The sequence below is a fragment of the Anser anser genome (assembly GCF_964211835.1).
Source record: "Anser anser genome assembly, chromosome: 2".
Taxonomy (NCBI): domain Eukaryota; kingdom Metazoa; phylum Chordata; class Aves; order Anseriformes; family Anatidae; genus Anser; species Anser anser.
In genome coordinates this window covers 78,931,126-78,945,343 of record NC_139721.1, presented here as the reverse complement: position 1 = coordinate 78,945,343, position 14,218 = coordinate 78,931,126, and positions in this window count along the sequence as shown.

Sequence of the window (14,218 nt, the reverse complement as noted above, 5' to 3'; positions counted from 1 at the left end):
GCTCTCACTATTTAAAGGCTTGTAATAGATTTTGTACGACCCTTCTGCAAGCAGTCCTTCTTTAGGTCAAGACCAAGTAAGGGAAATCTTCAGCCAAATTCCTTTTGAATTGGAAAATTTAAACAACTTGAGGAAAAAGGAGTAAGACAATGGAAAGTGGAATCCAGCCTTATTTGTAACAGATGCTATTAACACATGCTTAGTTTTATAGCCTATCTTGGCACCATTTTGCCTCTTTCTTGTGAAATAACTTCAGTGTAAAATATTCATTGCCAGTCCCAGGCAAATGCTCCTAAATAAAATGGGCTGATAGTCTTGATGTGGCCCATTAAAAATGTATTAAATAAAAGTTACGGATTAAGAACTAATTTATTAGGTTAAGGATTAAGAGTTATCTCTCTCACTCCTGAGGTGGACTTGGGTGTGCAGGTAGGGAGGACAACTTTGGTTGGCACTTCTATGCTGTGTGTTTCTGTGCATGGGTGACACCTCTGCAGTGTAATTAATGCAGTTTTGATTGAATTCAGAAAACCAGGAGGCTCTGTGTGTGGACTCAAACCTAAAGCCCAGCGTACTTATCTATTTCTAGATATGTGGTGATCTAGAAACAACATCGAGAGTCTTCATCTCAGTGGCAGGGGGTGGTCTGTGCTGCAGTACTAAAGCAGCAAAAAAACGGTGTCCACAGATTGTGCTTCAGCCAAGAGGAGTATGTCCCTTGCTCTTCTTGGCTCATAAGCAGATTTTTAGTGCAGAATGTCAAATCAGATAATTTATAAAGTAAAATTTGCAAAATGAGACAGTCTTCCTCACTGCTCATTACTCACTTTTTCTGATAAATTTCACTCATGTAACTAGATGGTACTTCTGCTCACAGAGGGGTTTTCCCTTCTAGCTTATCTTTTTAGATATTCAGGAGATAATTAAAATTCAAAATGTTAACGGTGCTACTTATTTTTAGAACCCGACATAAATATGGGTAGACATAGATTTGAAAATAAATTAATAGACCAGAGTGCTCTCAACCATTGTGGTAAAAACGTTGGCAGACACCTGTTGTAACCCTCTTCTGTGCAGCCTGCACAGGGAAGATGTCCCTCCATGTCTCTTGAGACGTTTCCACCTGCCCGTGCTGGAGAGCAACAGAAGGTGATACCTTGGTGCAGAATGCAAGATGCTTCTCTGTGTTAACTGAAATGCTACAAAATTGCATAAGGCAAGCCCCAGGAAATTTCTCTGTCTCACAAGGGTAAAGTCTGTGCTATGTTTTGAAAATCGAAAAGTTAGCAACACACTTGGGCTAAACACGGCTAAATCTCTGAGGCAGATGTCTGTTGTGGGCATGTTATACCGTTGTGCCACGTAGCAGCAGCATCCAGGTTGTCCTTTTATATAACATTATGTCAAAAGGCAAAGTTGATTTCTAGCTCTTGTCTTCAGTGGCTGCTTTACAAACACATATGGTTCCTGTTTGTAAGCAAAATACAGTTTTACTGGGGGTCCCGTACAAACGCACACTGAATCTCTTTTTGAACCTCCGTAACCTCCACTCCTTCAGAGCCCTTTGTGCCAGTATAATACATTCTGTATGTATTTTTAGCTTCCTGAGTGCTACACAGGCCCATCTGAACTGTGCTAATCCCATCGTATTTCACTCCGTCCTCCTGAAGGTACTTGGCTTTTCATAGCACATCAGAACTCCTCTATTTAATTTTACAGTGCTCTCATCCCATAACTGTATATGACTGGCTTCACGAGCAAGCAGATTTTGGTGGGATGTAGGCAAAAAAACTACTGCTGAAGAGCAGGAGCGTGACATTGAATCTTCTCATCTGTGCCTGTGATGCCTAAACATGGTAATTATGGTCTGCTTGCCACCATGTTTGTAGTGTGTGTGTGTGTGTGTGCTGATCAGCTACAGGCATCCTTCTCATACTTTAAATTAAAATGTAATTGCAAGCCCAGAGATGAATTCATACTGTGCCCCCTCTACAGCCATGGTTTAAGCTGAAGGAATTCAAGATTTCTTTGGTCAGAAAGGAGCAAAGTGGTGTTTCATTGCCTAAGGTGATCACCGAGGGCAGGGAAAGACCTATATTTCAGGTTTGAAGACTGAAGTCTCGTGGCTAAGGCATGGTTAAAGACGAACTCCTCACTTCTCCTAATGGCTAGTGTAGGTGACTCTTCATGCAGTTTGTGTGCTCTCAGGACACCTTGTTAAGGAGCTTTACTTAAGATGTTAGGAATGGATTCTTCTACAAGGCTGAGAAGTTGTGAAGTCTCACGTGGTGCTCCAACACACAGCTCAAAGGAGTGTGAGGCTGCCCCATCACCACCCTGACCTGTCTCTCTGCCATGGCCTCGAGTTCATCGTCAGTTGCATCTCAGCTTGCTGAGAAGATGGTTGCCAAAGCACAAAGGCTTGAGTAAGGAAGCGGGCAGGGACCAGGGACATACAGTCCAGGGCTGGAAGGGCCATGGGCAGCCCTGCTGGGGGTGAGACAAAGTGCCCCAAGGCTCCTGGCACGCAGCCAGCCTTGGTTCCTCGCCTGTAGACAGAAACCTGGATCCATGGAGTCCTCCTTTAGGAGGGCCATACTTCTGGATGGCTAATCTGTGGCAAGCTTTTGACACTTCAGAGAAGGCAGTATTGTACTAACTCATCCAGTATCCTCATGGCATATTGAGAACATGGTTTGCGAATCCAAAGTAGCTTCTACCAGCACCCTGGGCCTTTGACTCTCGATGTGTCTTGCAGGGATGAGCATCAGACCCTGTGAAAGCCGAGGGAAATGACCCATTGGCCTCAGCAGTCCCTAAGCCACATGCCTGGTGCTCACTGGCTTCAACAGCAGAGCTGTCCCGCCAGGTATGTCACCACAGAGGGGAGGTGACTCACCTCACCCCCGGCCACCCACCTGGTGAGTCAGTGCCAGCAGCAGGGATGGCAGCGAGATATGCAAGCCCTGAGCCGCTGCTCTACCCAGCAGACCGCACCCTCCAAAGTTTCCTGCTGGTGGTGAACTGTGTCAAGTTTTATCTGTGAAATGGGCGTAAAAGGACCAAAAAAAAAAAAAAATCAATTTCTCATGAATGAAATATGATCTAGACTTGAAAAGCATTCTCAACAGTTCTGGGAGCAGCATATGGCTAAAATAACTGAAGAAGCATCGTGGTTTCTCTCTTTACAACCTCAAGGCTGACTAACTAGCTTTTACCAAGGATAGTAACTGATAAATATTCACTGTTAAAAATGGTTCAGCCTTTCTGGGGAGCCTTTTTAGTCAGTTTGACCACTTCAGGCTGAACAGCTCACAGATTTTGGTCTAAGCATAACAGCTCCAGTCTGTTACAGACATAAAGGACTAGTCAAAAACATCTCCATACATGCCTATACTTAAAGGAAAGTAAAACCAACGCAGCACCAGGGCTGTAATAATCAGACTTGCACACATTATGGTCAGCCCTGGCTGACCACGTGGTGGTAAACAGTCATCTGGAAATAGGTGTTTGAGGCTTGCTGGGAGGTGTTATCAGTACTCGTAATGTTACATTCTGCATAACAGAGTGTTTTTCCCATCAGTTGGGTCCAAGATGAAGTGTGTTTGCAAGATGGGTCTCGCTGCTTTACCAATGTTGTTCATTTTTTTGCTCGAGCTTATACAAGTATGAGTGAATCTCACTAAATGACTCCCCTTTGAAAGTGGCTGCTGGCCAATCTGCAGTCGAACATCCTTCCTGTTCTTTCACCGAGCTGCAGCGAGCGGGGAGGGGAGCAAAGCTGTGCAGGGCTGGTGGAGGATCATCTGAAGTGACTTGCCACACCGCAAAACATTAGGATTTGGGGAGCGGTGCCCCAGGCATCCACTTCCTTCTGGTCTTCATCTTGTTTTTTTGTCTGTTTGTTTGTTTGTTTTTCCCACTTCCCATATCTGCGTTTTGTTTGGATTTTCATCTACTAAATTCACCAAGTTCCAGTGAAACATGATTTCTGGTCTTTTGTCAGAGTTTTGGAGTTGGTCAGTCCTTTCGGGTTTTATGGTTCTTTTGTTTTCAGTTTGGTCTGATTGCTTGAATTTTTATTAGCGAGATCGTGTATTTGATCTAGTGTGGGGGGGATGCTACTTGAGGGGTATTTTGCACTGGCAAAGACATTTCTTTTTTTTTTTTTTTTTTTTCAAATTGCACTTCCCACCAATATATTATTTCAATTTTAACTTCAGCATTGCAAAGATTTTCTCGCTGGCCAAAGAGAATGTGTTTCATGTGATCTGCTATGTAAGATAAGAAATTTTGCTGCTTTGACCCCGGGATAGAAGAAGATGTTCTGCGACACAGCAACAGTGATACTGACAGGAGATGAGAGCAAACAGAGAGGGGCTCAGCCTCCTCAGACCTGTTCCCTGCCCATAGGCCAGCACACACTCTTTTCCTCTTATGGTTGTCCCCCAGAGCGAAAACTCAGGGAAGCACAGCTCTAAAAAACACAATGACTCCCTGAACGTGATGAGGAACAAGTGCTCCAGCCTTATGCCATCCTTCCTGCGTACCTGGTGGGCTCAAGGAGGAGTACCTCACTACTGCATCCCTGCAGTATGTAACATCTGCACAAAATTGCATCAAAATGTTGTGTGTTTTGTTTGTTTGTTTTTTTTCCTGTGCTGCATTGCTATGCTTTTCCCAGCAGCCCCGCAGACAAGGGGGAAGGGGCTGAATTATCATGAGTTCAACTTTTCTGTATTGCTTCATCAATACTTTGTGGCAGTGAGCCCATAGGTTAATGTTAGAGAGTGAACAGCAACAAGTCTTTCTTCCTGCGAATCTTTCCCTTGTGCAATAATAATAGTATGCAAATCTTTCATTTGCATATTATCCTAACATATGCAAAGAGCCGTAACTGCAAGTAGCAGTTTGTCATGTGCAAGAGCAAAGCTTTTTGCCTGTGTGGGGTAGCTTTGGTGCTCACTATATAATCTAGCACTGCTATGCATACCGGGGTGCTGTCATTCCCATACCAGAGCCTCCCTCGACGTGTATCAACTATTCCTAGATAAAGCAGTGGAGGCTTTGGCCCACAGCCTCCCATTTGTGCCTGCATCTTCCTCTTTCTAGCTTGCCCGTGGCCATGATGCATGTCAGGCTGTATTTCAGGAATCTGTGCTTTCCCATTCCAGGGGGGAAGGGATTTGGTGCACATCCTTGCTGAGTCCTGTCCTTCACGGCAGTGCCCCAAGCAGTAGCAATGAGGGCGAAAGAGGGATAAGGCCACAAAGAGGGGCTTTTGGGGAGGGAGGGAAGGGGGGGGAGGGGGGGAGATAAAGGGCTTGGAGTGAGGTGATGGAGATGAGTCAGAAAGTGTGGGGGAGGCCAGTCTGCCAGCAGCTCTGGGGGCAAGCGGAGGTCACTGATGGTGAGAGGTCTGCAGACACCATCCCTGCTTGGGCTGGGGGAAAGGGGACCCTTCAGTGGCACCCAGTTCCTTTCTGCATCCTCCAGCCTGCACCTGCCTCTCCCTAAATTCACCCAGCCAAGGACCTGACAGTTGCTAGAGCATCCTTGCTGCTACGCTCTGAGAGGCATGCCTGGAGCAGGGGGCTGCTCACAGCTCCGCGGCGCCAGGGGGAGGCTCACCTCCTGCAGCCAGCATCAACCAGGGCACCCCACCAGCCCCAAGAAGGAGAAGCCGAGTGACTTTGAGTTTAAATCTGGATGAGGGTAGGCAACAAAAAGTGTGACCGGCTCTTTTCCTGCAGCTGCCTAGAACCTTCTGAGGTGCTCCACAAGGCTCACCGGAGCCCGCATCCTTCACCGCTCAGCCTCCAGCCCAGCCACACAGTCAGCCAAGCTGACTTGGACAGAGGCTCGTCACCCCAAAACAAGTTCAGAGAGAAGCATGGGAGGTTCTCAATTTCATGGAAGCCAGCTCAGAATAAAAGGCAGCCCCTTCATTTCAGGAAACCTCATTTTTCATTTGTAAAACACTTTCATTCAGAACAAAAAAAAAAAAAAAAAAGGAGGTGGGGGGAGGTGGAAGGGAACCAGAGTGCTACCTCTCCCCAACCATAGCAAATACACCTGCATAGAAATTTTCAATCATTAAAAAATGTTTTAAAAGGCATGTTTTAGCGGGGGCACCAGCAAGTCCAGCAGTTGCCTCCTAATTGCTTCCTAATTACGGTTGCTTGTAACATTATCAAATGACAGCTGTTTGGGCTGGAATATTCCAGGTTGGAGTCTGCCCCAGTACATTTTCTCTGCCTGGAAATTTTAAGTGGTTGCTGATCACTTAGCTGGAAGAAAATATGCACTTATTTTTCCCCCGTGTTTCAAGAAATTTGGTGACCTTTTCTTCATGCCCCCAGGCTTTGGAAAAAGAACTTGAAATGTGGCAGGATTTTGGCTTGTGCGTCAAGAATGTGTTGCTTGCCTGTGAAAACCCTCCATCCAAATTTTGCAAAGCAATATGCCTCTGAAGAGAAAAATCATCTCACTCACGAGCACTTGCTAAGCCAGACAGATTAAAAAAGAATAAATAAAAAAAAAAAAAATCCCTATTTTTATTCTGGTTTTACGGCTGCACATGAGCCCTCAGAGGTCAAAAGTGGAAGCCATTGAGGGAAATGGCTCCCCATCCCCTCACCAACTGGTTGGGACTGGTGATGGGAGGGTGTGAGACTGGTCTCAAGGGAGCAGAGAGAAACAAGGGCACAGGAAAAAGGAGAGGGAACAAGACCCGGGAAGAGCCAAAGAGCAATGAAGGACCAAGGGCCTGGAGCACATGAGGGACTGTAGGAGGACTCATAATGAGGATGGCAACTTAGAGTACCTCTATGGGCTAAAACGGGAGGCTACAGCCAAAGGGTCTGATATAACATCATCGCATTTTGTTGCTTTAGTTTGCTGTCTCCCATTTCTGCCGAGTTAAGCTGAGGAAGGAGCCTACCCAGGTATGCAAATCCCACACAGAGAAGTTCAATGTTGTTCTTAACTCTTAAGTAAGTAGCTTTCATCATTTTATCCTCTATAATACTGCACATGAAGTGCAAAATAAATTAAAAAGAAATAAATAAAAACTAACCCAAAAGAAGTAAGAGATCTGAAACTTTTGTGATTAAAGAGACTTCCTACAAGAGTTCAAGAAGAGACACTTTCATCAGCAGGCTTTGTAAATAAGTGGGTTTGTAAGCAATGAGTGGGTTTGTAAATAGAGGGTTGCCTGTGTATCAAATTCAATACCCACCATGTCAGACAGAGCCACATTGGTGGCCAGCACCTCTGAATCACAGCCCGTTAGGCCTTTCTAAACCCTAAGACCTGTGCCAAAAATATTCCTTACATCTGCTCTTCTTTTCTAGCTCTACTGAGACACATTTCATGTGCTGCAGTTGCATTCCTCAACTCTTTTCGCCTCCTTTTGCACCCACTGAGGTATCTGCAACTGGCAGGAGATGGTGGGTAATGCCTCCAGCCCACTCAGGCCCAGTCCTTTCCCAGAATTCTGGGATTTCCCCTCATTTCAGGTAATGGACAAAACTGCTCATAAAAACAGGTTGTTGGGGTTTTTGATTGGTTCGTTTTACTTGGTGAAAGGTACATTTTTGTCATCACCAGCACCATCCTGGTCCCACCTCTCCAACATGTAGTGCAGAAACCTTCCTCTTACGGCACTAAAAGGATACAAGGGATCTTGCTTTAATTCCCAGTTTAACTAATAGTTCTCCCCTGTGGCCAATAGTGAATTGCTCAACACACTCAAATGCAACTCCTAAGACAACCCTGAGCCTGCCCCTACACCCTACTGCCACCACACAACCGCATGGTGCCATCCCATCAGCAGGCCAGCCAGGCCTGTGGGAAAGGCCCAGGTTGTAAGCAGGTCCCTTCAACTCTCCATGTCTAGACGTGGTGTCGGCAACTACGGGGCTGGAAAAGCATCCCACCAGCCCACCTGCAGCTACATGCATGCCCACAGACCCCCTTTCTCAGCTGCCTATGAGAGTGGACAAGCAGGGAGCAGAGGCAGGGCCTGCTCCTGGAAATGTTTCATATGAAGGACAGCAGCAGTCGGGCAAGGACACTGACTACATCTTTAAGCCCACAGGGAGGAGTTACAGGGCCTTCCCAATGGGGCTGTCTGTGACCAAGTACCCACGAGGCTGGCTGCAGCAAACCTCAGTCCCCCTTGGAGATGCAGGTCTGGTGCCTAAGACTGCCAAAGGGTGCCATTTCCAGCAGTGCTAGACGTATGACTCCATTTGAGAAATGCCATCTACATTTTTTTTTCTTTTTATCAAAATCCAGATCTTTTTTGTTGTCAGCCCTTTCTATGCATAATTTTTCAAAAGGTGGTGGTGGAGGAGGGATCTATTTAATAATGCTTCCATTCTCCTGCCACTTGCCTCATTGATGTAGACAGGAAGCTTCTGAGGACAAGAAACACCCCTTCTTACATGCTACTACACTGGGTAACCTCATTTTGGTTTGGTGTCTAGACAGCAATGTAGAGGACAACGTTAATAAAAACTGAGCGCCCAAATGTTAGAAAGATCTGCTCAACAGTTTCACAGCCGCCTTCGCCAAAGGTGAAGTCAAGTCTTGGAGTTTTTAGATGGTTGGCATTGGTCTAGGGCTTTGGAGGGATTTTTTTATTATTATTTGGGCTCCAACATGCAGCTGACCTGATTTGTGTGCGTGTGTGTGCTGATCATGCACCGCTTTTATTAAATGAAGTAGGAAACTGCAGAAAGAGACATGCTGCTTTTTTCAGAAGTTGTTTGGTACCACTGGAAAAAGAAAAAATAGGTCAATTCAAGTGACCAGTATGGAAAAAGGTCCCTTGCTTTCAAATTCTCTTACTCTGAGCAGAGCAGCCTAAGAAGTGTCCAAAAAGAGCATTTGCTGTTTATCTCTGCTTATAACCATCTGGGCCAAAGATGCATGCATATGGGACTATTTTCTAGGAAAATACTTCAGGCTGCTTGAGTGATCTCTGTTTCGGCTGTTATGAATCTCTGTTTATGTTGCCATAGCTTTGTAAAAACGCCAAGATTGAAAGAGACTGGTCTAGTAATATGCATTTTGAATTGCTGTCATAAGCAGAGAGCTTGATTCATCAGTTTGGGAATCGCTGAAGTAAATGCAACTCCAGCTTGCATCATCATGAGGCATATGTGGTTCCTCAAGACATTCTGTTAATGGTTCTGGGGATCTTCTAAGTCACAGACAAACTGAAAGCAAGCGTATTGCTGTCTCCAGTGCCAAGATGCCTAAAGGGAAGGTCAAAGCACCACTGCTATCTTTCCCTCACTTTGAGTGTAGGTTCTAGGTCAATCTGGTTCATGGAGGTGACCTCAGGCACCTCTCTTGAAAAGGCCTGAGACTAATCCACGCCCATATTGCAAATGCCCTGCATAGTCCTGCATTGCAGGAAAATAAAGCTCTTCATTTTGCAGCTTGTCTCTGTAAAAGGAAAATGAAAAAAAAAAAAAAAAGGAAAAAGGAAAAAAAAAATAACAAAACAGGAAGGAAAACATTAATGAAAACACTGATGTTTTGTCCCTGGGGGAAAAAGAAGAGACATGGGTTTCATTTAAGATAACAACAACAACAAAACGTACCAAGAGTCTGAAGGGCGAAGGCTGCTCTTTGGAGCAGGCCCTGCGGCGGGGACTCCCCAGCCACCAGCTCCCCGGGTCCAGCAGCTCCCCCACCCAGGGTGAGCTCACCCCGACCCCTCCCTCCCTCCCACCACTTCTGCGCTGCAATTCATATGGTGACTGCTGCAGTAAGATCAGGAGCAATGGGGACTATATATAAAAGGGCTGGAGTGAAGACGAGTGGCACCTCGATTCTGCTTCTGAGTAAGCCTTCTGTTTTTAGAAAAACAGGGTTAGGCGCACCAGTGCTGCTCCAGCACACCCTGCGCTGCCACGCTCCTGCCACAGGCTCAGCTTTCCTTGAGGATGCTGGCAAGGAGCAGTGGCTCCAAGCCTCCAAACTGCAGGGGAGAGGGGCTCACACCTTCGCCTTGCGAGTGGCCCCACCTCATCTTTGGCCACTGGTGGCTTTCCTGTAGGACAGAGATGTCCCCCTGCCCCTGGTGGGCCACCTGCAGTGATGCACAGGAGGGTGACTAGGGAGACTGGGCTGAGGCAGCCGGTGTGGAGCAGTGGCCTTCGCCTGGGAGTGGCTGATCTTTGATGTGTTTTTGTTTGTTTGTTTGTTTTCCATTATTATTTTTTAATATTTATTTTCTTGTTTGTTGGGTGTTTTTTCCACAGGAAAATTTTATGGAAATTTAAAATAACATTCTCTTTTCTACCCTTTTGTTGAATAGAAAATAAAAAAAACCCAAAACCCCAAATGTCAGAAAACTCGCTTCTTCTGCAAAACAGAGTTCTTATTGTCCAGCAGCCCTGACTTATTGACAGGCAGAAGCAAAGCAGACAGACCTGTGACAGCAGTGGTAAAAAAAAAAAAAAAAAGAAAACAAGAAAGAAAAAAAAACATAAACACCCTCCCACATGGGATGCAGCTCAAATCCCAAGAATGATGCTGCTGCCATGAGCATGCCTCGGGCCACAGGGCTGCAAGGTGCCAGGGAGCATGGGGCCACCCAGCTGCCATGTCCCACAGCCAGCTCATTGGCTCGGGGTGGCCCTAACCCCCTGTGCCCCTCAGAAATTATAAAATAAATAAAAGTTTCACCTCCAGCATCTAACAGTGCGCTTTCAGTTTTGCTTCCTAGTATTGGGGTCTATTTGGTGTTTCCTGACCTGTGGCAGTCCAGCAGGATTGCAAGGACAGGGGCAAGGGGCTGTGGGGCTGCACCCCTGTGCTGCACTTCCTCCCCACAAGACAACGACTTTTTGAAAACAAAAAAATCACTGGTGTGGAGTTCCTGATGCCAACCACAGAACAGAAGGAACTGCTTTTTTATGTGAGTGAGCACGGTCAAGTAGCTGCCGCCACAGTGCGGCCAGGACGCGGCAGGTACAGTGCTGTACCTTCAGGTGACACGTGCTGCTCCCACCACTGCAATTCCCAGCTCATGCCAGCTCCGTTACTTCCCAAGAGCATGAGGCAGATAAAAACCATTTCAGACAACCAAAACGACCGGTGCAGCCAGCTGCAGTTGTGGCTGGGGAGTGTGGGACTGAAGAGTCCCAGGCCAGCTGGAGCGGTGTGTTACGGCCCTGTGCATCGCATGGCCTGGCTCTGCTTTGGGCATATCCAAGGGTTATGATTTGAAACAGGATGAAAACAAAGTAATACTACCAAACAAGCTGGAAAAGAGCAAGATGGGCAGGGGGAGGGCTGGAGGCTCCAAGTGGGGCGGCTCTGTCAGGGCTAAAAAATTTAGCTAGCTTTACCCTGAGTCACAAAGGAGCGGCTGCCACTATGGCAGGGGTGCGCTTAGAGGATAGGAAGAGGAGAGTAATCTGATGTCATTTTCCAGATTTACAACTCAGTAATCTTTGAAATGACAGTGGCATATCTGATGTATTCATTTTATTTTTTACTCTTATGCAGTGGAGGGGAGAAGAGACCCCTCAGAAAGCAGAGACTGACCTGCAGCAAGGTGCCCAGTAATGGTGTGGGGTGGTGGCTGCAGGATCAGCACTGCAGGTGGGAATTCACAGCCACAGCGGGTCCCTGCATCCTAGAGGCACCACGTACTCATTAGTTAGTGCTCCATCAAATAAAGACAGGCCAAATTTCCACGCGGTGAAGCTCCGGCCCCCTCCCTGCACACACACTCTCAGCTCTTGGCAGATGAGGAGCGGAGGCAGCTACAGCTTCAAGTCCCCCCATGTTGCTTCCCTGGGGCCTCTGTGGTAAAAGTCTCTTTCCCTAGTTGCTGGCTGAATAGTTAAGTCACTGAAACTCTGGAATTAATTGTAACTTTATTTTAAGGAGAGTCTTGCTAAAAATTTGTTTATTCCTATGCAAAGTCACCTGGCTACTTGATGAGGTGGTCAGAAGGGGGATTAGCAGCCTAAGGCTGACCCAGTGGCCTGCCAACCGCCACTGCCAGGGGCCTGCTCAGCTCAGTAACGAGGTGAAGCCAAACACAGGCACAGGCAGGCAGAGGAAGACACTATGCCACGCCGTAACGGGGCTGTCAGGCACAGCGTGTCTGATTCATTTCTGGAGACCCTCCCGCCGCGAGGCGGGCCTGCCATCGCCGCACGCCCTGCCGCCTGCTGCCTTCCCCCCGGTGCAAGGCCCCGCTGGCACCACGCGTCGCTGGGTGCTCCCGGCAGACAGCCCAGCCCGTCTCCCCCCGGCATCCCGTGCACAATGGTGGTTTTTTTCTGTTCCACCCACAGAAGCCCTCACCCGAGCCCCTGCAGTACGAGTGCTGCCCGCGCGTGGCGGCAGCCAGGTGCTCGGCGTCGTTCCCATGGCGGCCCCTGGTCTTTTCTTGTAAAAGAACTGATTCAAGTAAGTTCTGACTCTATATTCCCACCTTTGCTTGACAAACAGAACAGGGAAATGCCATTAACACGCAAGCGTTCCTCAAACCACCTTGTTTTTGCTAGTCGTTCACTGCCAGTCACAGTGGAAACAACACCACTTCCTCCCACATGCTGTCAGTGCCTAGACTGTAGCTATTTGCTTTTAATTAAATTAGCCAGCCCATTGCTTTTCTGTTATCCTATACAAAGCCGCTACGTTCTGCAAACACCTTGCTGAAGTGACTAAATCAGACAATGAGATAATTATTTCCACCACATAACTCACTTTGGTTAGAAATTGGCCATCACAACACAGGCGGCTCCGCTCACAAGCCGTGAGGTTCATGGGATGGCCTCTGCAAGTTAAGTAACATCGCAGACCTGCTCCCAAGTGACTGAAGTCATCTCAATTTTTTAAAGCTTCACTGTCACCTGGGGTGAAATCTCAGCCCACAAAGCCAGGCAAGTCAGGATTTCAAGTTCCCCCAACCCTGCCCCTCTCCATCTTCTCAGCCTATAAGCATCACATGAACACCTCGGCTCCCACTGAAGTAGTACTTATCGCTGTTGTTGTTACTGCTGTTGTCAACACGACTGAACACAGCTCACAATATTCCTCAGAGAGAAAAGAAAACCTTTGCTTTAATCATCAGCGTGAGAAGTGATAAATGGCACTTGTGCTTTCTGTGTTTATCTGAACACTCGCCTGCTCCCAGTGCGTTTAAAAGCAGATCTGGGTAAGTTCCCGCAGATAGACATGCTCCAGGAGCACATGGGTGGCTTTGGGCAACCCCTGGTAATGGGTTTACTCTGGACCCACTGTGGACTTCTGTCTGCCCCTTGTCCAACCTCACCAAGCATTTCCCTGTGCACAGAGTGCAGTATAACCTTATAACCTTCCTCGTTGTCGTTCTTGCTAGGTAGAGGCCCTTGACTCATGCTTGTACAAGACCCAAAATACAGGGGCTGTGAGCTTGGAGAGGTTTTTATGGTCACCGCAGTGCTGTTCGTGCTAGGCACATGCACTTCCTTGCACCCGTGCAGCTTACGGGGATGCCTTCTGCTGGGAGCAAGACCATGGCATTGCCAGTCCAGTGAGCTGACGCTTCCCAAGAAAAGAAGTGTTGACCTGTAATGACAGCTGGTACCCTTGTGTCGTTAGCAATACAATTAATGATTAATTGGACTGATTGCTACTGAAAATCAGCCTTCCTGGACCATTAAACATTTTGGCGTCTTGATGAGAGCCCATGGTGTACTGAGCAGTAATTGCTGTCTTTGCTCCGAAAATAATACTTTTTGCCTTCTCCCTCCAAACAAGGAGCTTCTGAGAGCTGGGCAGGAGCACGTGAGTAGCTGTGGGGAGATGCTTACATGAAGCCAAGGAAGCTCCACTTGACTTTGTTGAGGAACTGAGGAATTATTCAACATCCCACTTTCACTAAGGCTTCACCACATCAGGACCACTTGTTAACTTTTGCTCCTCTCAAGAAAGTTCTTCAGTCTACAGGCTGCTCCTTATCTGATCTCTGGGCTCTCAGTTCCTTCTCTATGACCACCTTCTCCTCTCCCTCAGCATCATCTTCTTGTCTCTCTGCATGGCCTTTCCATGACCTCAGCTGTATCACTGGCTGTGGCTCCTCTGCTGTTTTCAGCCTCCCCGTGACTCTCTGCACAGCTGAACTCCAAGACCCCTCTGACAACTTGGTGTCCCCTGCTTTCCTCACCCTCAGGCATTGGGTCTATTCTGGGAACCT